The 10,713-nt window shown below is 34.0% G+C and overlaps 1 protein-coding gene across 3 annotated transcripts in view; it reads right to left on the bottom strand.

Annotated features, from left to right (window-relative positions):
- Positions 1-10,713, bottom strand: part of LOC145259777 (uncharacterized) — a 129,321-nt gene that overhangs the window by 57,339 nt on the left and 61,269 nt on the right. Inside the window, exon 1 of one of the 3 annotated variants that reach the window (XM_080117526.1) lies at positions 863-1,112. The exons of the other annotated variants lie outside the window; for them this stretch is intronic. The gene's annotated coding sequence lies outside the window, so the exon portion shown is untranslated. Of the gene's footprint in view, positions 1-862; positions 1,113-10,713 lie in introns of those variants that run through there. 3 annotated transcript variants of the gene reach the window in all.

The raw sequence follows: 10,713 nt of genomic DNA on the forward strand, positions 1-10,713 counted from the left end.
GGTAGGCTTCTGTCTGTTGAAACGTCAATCTGTACTGCAGTCATTAATAGGGAAGAAGAGCACATTTTTTTTGTTGATTCCCGGGGACAACTCTTTAATTAAGATTGAAGTACAAGTTCTGATACTAAGAAATATAAGAAAAGACAGTTTGAATATAATTGGATCCTACCGCCTCGTCGACTCTCCCCTCTGAACGTCACTGACCTCTACTCAGTTATGGTTGAGAGAATGAGAACAATCTACCTCGTGCAATTTATTAAGGGTTAAATTTCCATACACATTCCCAAATTCGACTAGGTTTCTAAATTCTAGAAGGTTTCAAGTTCTACATAATGGTGTCTCAGTTCGACTAGAATGTTCCCAAGTTTGACTAAAAAGTTCCAAGTTTGATTAGAAGCTTCCCAAATTCGACTAAAAGGTTTCCAAATTCGACTAAAAGTTTCCCCAAATTTGACTTAAAGGTTTCCCCAAGTTCGACTAAAAAGTTTTCAAGTTCAACTAAAAATTTCCAAGTACAAAAATGTCCCCAAGTTCAACTAAAGATTTCCAAATTCGATTTAAAGGTTTCCAAGTTTGACTAAATGGTGTTCAAGTTCAAAAAGGTCCCCAAGTTCAACTAAAAATGCTTCCAAGTTCACCTAAAAGGTTTCCCAATTCGACTGAAAGGTTCCCCAAATTTGACTTGAAGGTTTCCAAGTTTAACTAAAAGGTTTTCAAGTTTGAAAAGATATACCTGAATAAGATCCAAGATTGCATTGGCCGAAAGGTTACAAATATAACTATGCATATTGTAACATTTGTGCACATAATACAAAGTACAAAATGGTATTCCTATTAAAGGAAAATGATATTCAAAACTCACCTCCTGCCAAGTTGAACCGGTTCGATGTGATAATAAACTCGATTTATGATTCACTAATAAACACAATGAAAACTCGCCAGTTTTCTCGACAGCAACAAACGCAGAAATTAAATATTACGCAATTGTAAATTATTAAACAAGAAAAGAAGTTTTCAAAAATGAAATATAAAAACAAGAGTTGATTTTCACGCTTTCTACGCATGCGTCTGACTCACAACAAGTCACGTTACCCAGTGACCACGCTACTGGCGCATGACCTCCAAATGTATCATTTTCTTTTTTTTTTCCTTAAGCAGAAATTATCTAATTTTAGCAAAATTTTTCGCGTTTATGAATTTTTTAGATGAGGGTTAATCATTCGTATTATTTGGATTTTTCGGACTACTGTTCTCATCTTAAGTGTAATTTTCGCAAAGTCTCGATCGATGTAACCTCCGTGGCATAATGAATGGAGCGTTTAGTAAAATTCAGTTTTAAAGTTACACTCTTCTGGGGTTTCAATCTGCAGTTAAATGGGCTGATAAACAACAAAACAAAATAAAATAAATACAGCTGTTAACTTTCTCTCTCAACTTCCAGTATGTGTTCTCGCCACCACCTCTGCCAACAAGCAATTTATTAGAAAACTGAACCTATTTCATTTGCATACGTGTGCAGTGGATTCCACGAGACTACACCTTACAAATCCATGGCTGCCATCTTTAATTTCTTTCTCTCTCACAGTCCATCCGAAGGTAAGTTGTATAACCGCACAATACACACGCACACATACACGCGGGCGCATTCTTCTTTGATTATTACATTCAACTCTACACAATCCCAGTGCGGGCTACACTCAAAATACAAGTGCGAATTACTTAGGACTTCTACTCAATCGTGGTGTACGAAACGAGTACATGCTACTCTCGTAGATTAAATAAGGGAGAGGTTCCATTCGTAATTCCGTACTGATTTCTGAGTTCGACAAAAGATCCCCGAGTTTTAGAAGATACACCTGAAGAAGGTCAGAGGTTACATCGATCGAAACATTGAAACAGAACGGTATTCGAAAGAATCCAACTAATAAAAAAAAAATCGCATCTATTCCAACAATAGGCGTTAAATAAATAGATTGAGACTCAGAAAACAGTAATTCTTCCCCTTTTGTCAGAAACATCGCTTATGGAATGTCCGAAATAAGGGAAGCGAGGCTTACGAGGCTGCCGAAAGTAAACCCAGGGGTCACTTTTTATTTTAAACTGGTATTTTTTGGATTATTGCAGCTACTTTTTGTTTGAGAGCTATTTTTACAACGTTTTATAACGATAAAACCTCCGACTATTCCTCAGTTGTATCTTGTCGGACTCGTGAATCTTTCTGTCGAATTCAGGAATTTGTACAGAATTTCAAACGGAACTATTTTATCTGGCCGAACCATACACGAATCACTACGTGGATAATTACACGTTTGTAAAAAGGAATAAGCTCACAATCAAGTAACTGGCACAAACTCAGGAATAATAAAGACAAATCTTGCCGTATATTTTCCAATATTTCGAGATAAAATCTTGCCGTATATTTTCCAATATTTCGAGATAAAATCTTTTTATCATAGTGGATTTTAACGTTTTTTTTTTTTCTGTTTCATTTTTTTCTTTTTTGAGTTCCAGTTCAGTTCTGAAAAAAAGTCTTGATTCACTCCTAAACTAATTAATCTTTCACTTTAAATTTTGGCGCAATAGATGGTTATGTGGGCTATGTTTAGTTTTATTTAGTTTCATGCAAAGAGAGAACGTGATGCTGGAAATCCTGGAAAATTCAGAAAACTTCAATATTTTTTTTTAATAGACCCTTCCATCGATTTCGACGCATGCGGTTCCGCCACAACTACTAAGTTGTTCGGAAATCCACACAAATGATTTGTTTATAGTGGTGAAGGCTTTGTGTAGAACCAGCCACTCTTTTTGTATTACTGCTAACCTTTGTCGGCGCAGATGACTCTTAAATCATCTTTACGGAGGATGGGAGTGCATCGCTGCCAGTGAATTAATGCGCCCCCAGGCCAGGCTTATCGTTGCTTAACCTCGGTGATCTAGCGAGAACCGGTGCGTCAACGTGATTTTACCCTATCAAACGTAACGATAGGTATTAGCCATAAATTGCTAACGATTCTCTAAATTTCAGTTTCTTAAAAGTATTTTAAAGGATTGTTAGATAACGTCATATGAAAAACCCCATCTCCATTTTAAAATTCAGATTTATACAAAAGTATTTTACGCTATTGTGGGACAACGATTAAGCAAGAATCCCTAAATATAAATTCATAAGGCTTCTCCACCTTAAGCTCTAAATTTCTGATATTCTTAAAGAATTAAAATAATATAATTGGTTTTGATAAAAATTGGAATATGATTCTAGGCTCAAGGTTTAGCAACATATTTTAATCTTCACGATGAGAAATGAAAGTGCTGTTAATATGTTCTGTTCGGTAAATTAATTATTTGAGCCCCAAATGGTTTTAAAGCACTTAAAAATAGAGGTTAAAACCAACATTATCTATAATATAAATCTCACCTGTCTGTTTAAATGTATGTATGTATGTGTGTATTTGTGTGGGTGTGTGCCTGAAACTTTCGACAGAGGCGACAGATTTTCACGAAATCGCCATCATTTTGAAGATCGACATCTCGGGCGACAAATATCCAAAAATTGGCCAAAAACATTAACTCCTTCCTCCTCAAATAAGCAGTTTTCTACAAGTAGGGGTCGATTTTTTGCGAGCCATTTTTACAAGTCATCGTATCGGTTGGATTGACTTTGCCTAATTTTAACGTTCCGAACTTCTGGTCGAGTCATAGAGTAGCGGTAAGACGTCAGATTTTCTTTCACTTTCTTTTCCTGCCTGCCTGCCTACTACCACTTTTTTTTTTGCTCAACACACACCTCCAAACACCCGGACAACGCAGGGTACCCATGCTAGTCTATAATATAAATTTCAAATGTGTTTTTGCGTGTTTTTGCATGTCTGCTAAAAACTTTTGACGGACGCGTTGGAACCTGATGAGACCAGTATCGTTTTAAACCTCTAACTTTCGGACGACAAATATCGAAAACTTGGACAAAAACATTAATTCTTTCAGTTTTCTAGAAGGACGGATAGCTTTTTTCGCAAGTCATCCACTCTTTTAGTAATCTACTCTTTTAGTCTTAATTTTGACGCTCGCCACTTCCGGTTTTGCGATGGACGCAATGGCAAAAACGTCACTTTTTTTTCACTTTCTTTTCTTCCTTCGCGGTACGTGTTCGAACCTGCCTGCCTATTACCACTTTTTTTTTCTTAACACACACCTCCGAACACCCCGGCAACGCCGGGCACTCAGACTAGTTTTCTTATAAGCCGTAATAGATGAACCTATATTCTCCAAGTGATATATTTTTAAACTTTTTTTTTGTTGCCATGATGCGGATGCGGCGTTAAGAGGTCTAAACTTTGACCCTTCCTTCTGTTTTCCCATTCAATGATTCAGCATTATGTTAACAGTTACGTGTACTATGATGGCGGATACACTGCCACATTGTTCAGTTGTCGAGGGCAGACGACATCGTCATTTTTGATTGAACACTAGACGGTTCATTTTCAATCCACTCTTAACACCAAAGAAGGAAAGGAAAAGAGAACGACATAAAGGGTCAAAAGTAGAATAAAAAAAGGTTGTCCGCCTCCAATCAATCAGCTTTTTTTCTTCTTTCTAATGAACTGATTCACGCCTCATTAACATTAAACAATAAACTAAGTTTATTATTCATATCAACGTTCAACGCCATAAACTTAACCCATGAATGTAGAAATTGTTTGTGAGGGTAAAAAAATACATAAAACAAGAATGGTTTTATTCTTAAGTTTTGTCTATTCAATTAGCTCGTTTAGCGATGATAATGTTACAAATTGGAAAACGCCGGATGTGCCTCGAAGAAGAGATAGTGTGACATAGCGCGGACGCGCGTATCTAAAATGCATGCGAAATGACGTCACCGGTAAAGAAAGAAGACTTCTAAAAAGAAGATCACGTTAGAGACGGATATAACGTTCGAGATCACGGGAGAGGCGGTGGGTGACGTTAGAGAATACGATCATGTGAGAGACGTCACAGCGGTAATGAGAGAATGAGCAAATAAATCTCGTTGTACAATAAACAAACAGCGAGTTGAAGTTCTTTTCTATCCTTTGTCTTCTTTGCGACTGTTGCTACAACGTGTTGGTTTCTGGACAGTAAAACACTGCAAATTTACCAAAAGTGATCCCAATAAATCTGTTACATATTAAGGACCTTACGTAAATAACTATAAAGTTAACTCGTGTGGATTTTGACAAGAGTGCATGGTAACTTAGAGTTGTAAAACAGAATCGTTCTGAGGTCTGAATGAAAGATGGGTGACGTAAAGATGCAGCAGGGAGGGGGCAGTGGACAAACGTCGTACACAAAACAGAGAAGCGATGGTGAATAACGTCACGTTTTGGAGCGGAGGCAAAACCAAGGTCTTCAGATCAGTTTCTCTCCAAGGAGCAACGCAAACGAGAAACCCGGCTAATAATGTAAAAATAATCTCAGTCGAATGTTATGTCGGACTCTGTCCGTCTGCATCACTCATTTCGTTAAGTTAATTAATAACTCAAACAAATCAAATCACATCAATAAATATTTTTTATTTTGTTCTAATTTTTCATTATATTCCGTCTTACAATATGTTACTTGAATAGCAGAATATATATATATGTGTGTGTATGTGTGTGTACATACAATACACACACGCATATATATATATATATATATATATATATATATATATATATATATATAGGTGAAAAATAAAAGAACGACAATATAAAAAATATATGCTAATACATATAGATTTAATCCTTTCAATATGGATGTTACATCAATTAGGGGTGTAGGATTAATAAACTCTTTATACATAGGTATTTTGAACCCTAATGCTTCTCATCAGAAAAAAGAAGATACTAGTAACATATTAGAGATGAGCTAGATATTATTCAGTTTTGTATAATCCCGATAAGTTCCTTCTTAAAGTATCTTTCTAATTTTTTTAGCTCTCCCCCCATATATATATATGTATGTATATATATATATATATATATATATATATATATGTGTGTGTGTGTGTGTGTGTGTGCGTGTGTGTATGTGTGTGTGTGCCAAACCTATAACGAACTTTTGAATATCACTGGATATTTGCAACCAAAATTATTTTATTAAACTTTTATTTTCTTTAAAATACATTTTTTTCTCGGCTGTTTTCAAAAATTGAGATAACCGGGATAAATAGATATTTATCCATACGTACCTTTTGCTAACATTTTTTCCTCTGAGGAGATGAGCCTACTTTTAAAACTCCATGGAATATTGGAGCTTTCACCTTTTTTCGTATTCCTTGCTTAGAATAAAATATTGTAAATTCTATTCTATATCTTAACGTTTTCTACTTATATATATATATATATATATATATATATATATATATATATATATATATATATATATATATCAACAAAGAATTAAATTAATAAAATTTGTTAAAACACTTTAAGAGGAGTTAAAAACATATTTAATTTTCAATTTTTGGGGTTTAATATCATGTAAAAAAAAAGAAGTAAAAAAACACGCTTTCAACTTATCCACTGTAGAATTTTCACGGCCTGTTGTTCTATCACTGTTGCTAATCGACAACGTGGAAAAAATGGCTTTACCGATAGTAGATACATTAAAATAACGGTTTCAATTATCGGTAATTATCGGGGTTATTCTGAGACAAAACTTAACTAAGATCACTTCCACACTTATACACTAAAGTTTTGTAAATTTTAAAGAAAATCTGTTTAGCCGTTTCGGAGTCTATAAGGAACTAACTGTCACACACACAGACAAAGTTGCATTTATATATATATATATATATATATATAACTACTTAATTTACTCACATAAAATTAATATACGAAAGTATAGATTTATGCGTAAACTTTAAGTATTTACTTCAAAAGTGCTCAATACGTAGGTAGAGCTAGTTAGTAATTTATAAAATATATATGGCGATTAAGTTACACTGAATATTCCGCGTTTCATACACTCTATGACTCTTCAGGCTTATGCACATAAGCCTGAAGAGTCCTAAATTTTTTCGTGCGTATAACCTCTATATTCTTTGAATTCATATGTATTTTGCAATGCGTTTGCTATGTATTTGATCTGGGTTAATAACTTCAAACAGAGATAAACCTGTACGTGGAAACTCGTTCGTTAAACAGATTTAGTTTCACAACATGTGTTTTCGAAAATGTATTTTCTGTCATGGTTTTATACGATTACTAGCAGATCCGCTCGCTCGGCGTTGCCCGGTATTAAACGTAACTTTAAATTCCTTTAAAAAAAAAAATAAAGTAAACAAAATAGAAAAAAAACGGAGGCATGTACATGCGAGTGTTGTATCTTTCTTAAAAGAGTTCCCTTCTTCTAAGTAAAATAAAAATATATTCGAGCTGAGATCGAAAGCAAAACTTAAAGACGATAAGTCAAGCATAGTAACCATTAGCCCAACTTGACACGGGCTTTAAAAAGTTTTTTTCAAATCTACTTATTCCTAACATAAAGAAGCTGTCATGTGAACGATTTGCGCATGCGCAGTCGTGAAAATTGACAAACATAAAAAACTGACGGCCCCCCCCCAACCAATTTTTCAACTTTGACCTCTTAGCAACCCTTTTTTTTTCTACATGTGTGAATACACGATATACCAAATTTCAAGTCTGTAGATTAAAAATGCATTGAGTGTATAGGTTGAGAAGTGTCCCCACACACATACTTTTTCATTTTTATCGATCTAAAGATTACAAAAATTATAACACATGCTAGAACCATTTTTTTTTTTTTTTTTTTTACAAAAAACATTGTTATTATTGTATGTTCTCGATCGGCCATTTTCTAATTTAAAATAGGAAAAGAAAGATAAATTAGCTTTGTGCGAAATTTGCCAAGCCATTTTGGAACCTATGAGGAAGGAACTCACACACACACACATACACATACACACACATACATACGCACACACACATACACGCACACTTTATTTTTATATAATAATACTTTTAATAGTGACGTTAACAGAAAACAAGGGAGATAAATCAGTTTGTCACACGAAATTGACCATAATAGAAGAAAACGATAAAACTGCATAATTTGATAAAGCGTTTTTTTTTGTTTTTTTTTTCCTTATTTGAAATTGTTAAAATTAAATAAAAACAAGGGAGCTAACTCAGTTTGTAATAGAGAATAGACTAAACCGATAAAAAATGCATTATTCGACAAAGTTTATTTGTTCTTGTAATTATTTTTCACTCAATTTCAGTTTTTCATGATTTTCGTAATTTTTACTTATTTCGACATGACACATAATCTTCTCTATATAAATAAAATGAACTCATTAATAGGATTAAAAATCAAGATATTTCATGCAAATATAATATGCACAAACGGCAGAACAATATCTGAGGTGTGTTATAGGCTTATTATTTCTCAAATTCCTCGATAATCTTAGATTTCTATACTTTTTCTGCTGAGAAGTCACGGCCAAAATCGGTTAAGATCAATGGAAGTGGTAAAATATTTTCTCTCTAATAAATTCCTCCTCCCCCTGCCACCACATAACACCGTTTGGGGATCGTTCACAAGGAACAGTTGAGAAGAGAACACCGGTTTGGCTTCGTAGTTCTTTCATGTGAAGTTATTTAAAATCACTAAACTAAGCTGCAGTGCTCTGTGGCGTAGTGGTTAGCGTGCTGGACAATTCACATTATATTTTCACGTTCGCGCCGACCTACCTTAGTCGTTTTTTTTTTGTTTTTTTTTTCCTAAACAACTGGAATGGACTTTTCTTGGTGGCCGAACTGTTAACGTTGCAGATGTTTTTTTTTTTTTCGCACTTTATTTTCCAACTTTTACTCATGACTCCGGGTTTGATCCTTCCTACTTACCTACCATAACATTTTTTAAATCCCCCCCGTCCCGGAAACAAACACTCGGGCAACGCCGGGTACCCCCGCTAGTATATATATATATATATGTATATATATATATATATATATATATATATATATATATATATATATATATATATATATATGGTAACTTCAATAAGTTCCGAGACATTTTTGTATGTGCATTTTAACTGACAGTACACACTAAAACTCTAGTTATTTAATAATGTTTTTACTTAGAATGTATTTTTTTTTTTAAATATCTGATTGTAATTCGGAGCAACTTTTTTTGTCTGAATGAAATGGTTATTCAGGAATATAATTTATGTACAAATTTTGTGTCACTCTTCCAAACTTCCATATATAGAAATATATATATCATCATCATCATCGGCGGTCACTCGTGTCCGAGTAAGACTGTCCTCCGTCGTGGCTTCTGTGGGTCCTCAGGTGAGCATAGAGCCCAATCGTAAACCCAATTTGTCTTGTGCAATTTGGGCAGATAAAGGTAGTGGTGGTGGGGTGGGGTTGGGTGTGTCTGGTTGATAATCTGTCCTTTCTGTGCTTGCGTTTATCCTCAGCAGCTTGATTTAGGTCACTACTATAAAGCGCAGCACCTTCGTGGACAGCGCTCCTCCATGCCAACCTGCTCCCAGCCACGTCCTCCCATGTCTCAAGGTCCATGTGAAACCGCTTTAGATTTGCTTTGATGTTGTCAACATATATATATATATTTATATATTGTATTTTGTGTACAGAAACTTGTTAGATGAGACAAGTCATTGGTACCGTCGGTTTCAAGACCGATAAGTAGGATCGTTTAAGATATCTATATTATCAAGCTCTCTTCAGCCAATACTCATCTCTTAGATGAGTATTGGCTGAAGAGATACACAAAATACAAAATATAAATACGCTCTTATTTTCGGATTTTCCTTTTAATTGAGCACTCTGCTGGACTTCTTTTTCCAAAAAAAGTAATCATATATATATATATATATATATATATATATATATATATATATATATATATATATATATATATATAGTTCCTTCGACTTTAATCGAAACTGAAACCAAAACTTATGAAGAATTCCTGACAAAATTATTTATAAAAAAGCAAATAGATTACTAAGGTGCCATCAGCTAAAATCAAAACTGAAACCAAGACTTATGAAGAATTGTAGATAAGATTATTTTTAAAAAAATAGATCATTGGAGTGCCATTACCTATAATCGAAACTGAAACCAAAATTAGTAAAATTATTTATTAAAAAAATAGATGATTTAAGTGCCATCGGCTATAATCGAAACTGAAATCAACATTATAAAGAATTCTTAGTAAAATTATTTATTAAAAAAAAATTAAATGACTTGACTGCCATCAGCTATAATCGAACTGAAACCAAAACTTATGAAGAATTCTTGGTAAAATCATTTATTACAAGAAATGAAAGTACATAACACTCAAACGACCCGGATGTAAGCGTGACAGAAAATAACACACATGCTATCGTATTAATATATAGATACGTAATCTGCGTGAATTAAAATATCATATTTAAGCGTATCGTACGACCGGGCAACGCCGGAAGCTAAATTAAAGATGTAAATTAGGATTTACAAAAGTTTATTATTAGACAAGGAAACGAAATGAACATTTAGGAAATTCTTCAATCTTTATTGTGTTTCCTTGTGTCTCCATCAAAGAACTTAGACATCTAGATTAGAATACTCGAACGACTATACTTGATGGATTCGACGTAAAACGGAATAAAAGGCAACAAGGACAGGTAAGTATAGACTGTGTAACGCCACATCAAGT

This window comes from Euprymna scolopes, chromosome 35 (assembly GCF_053919585.1).
Source record: "Euprymna scolopes isolate OS-2025 chromosome 35, ASM5391958v1, whole genome shotgun sequence".
NCBI classification, from domain to species: Eukaryota; Metazoa; Mollusca; class Cephalopoda; order Sepiida; family Sepiolidae; genus Euprymna; species Euprymna scolopes.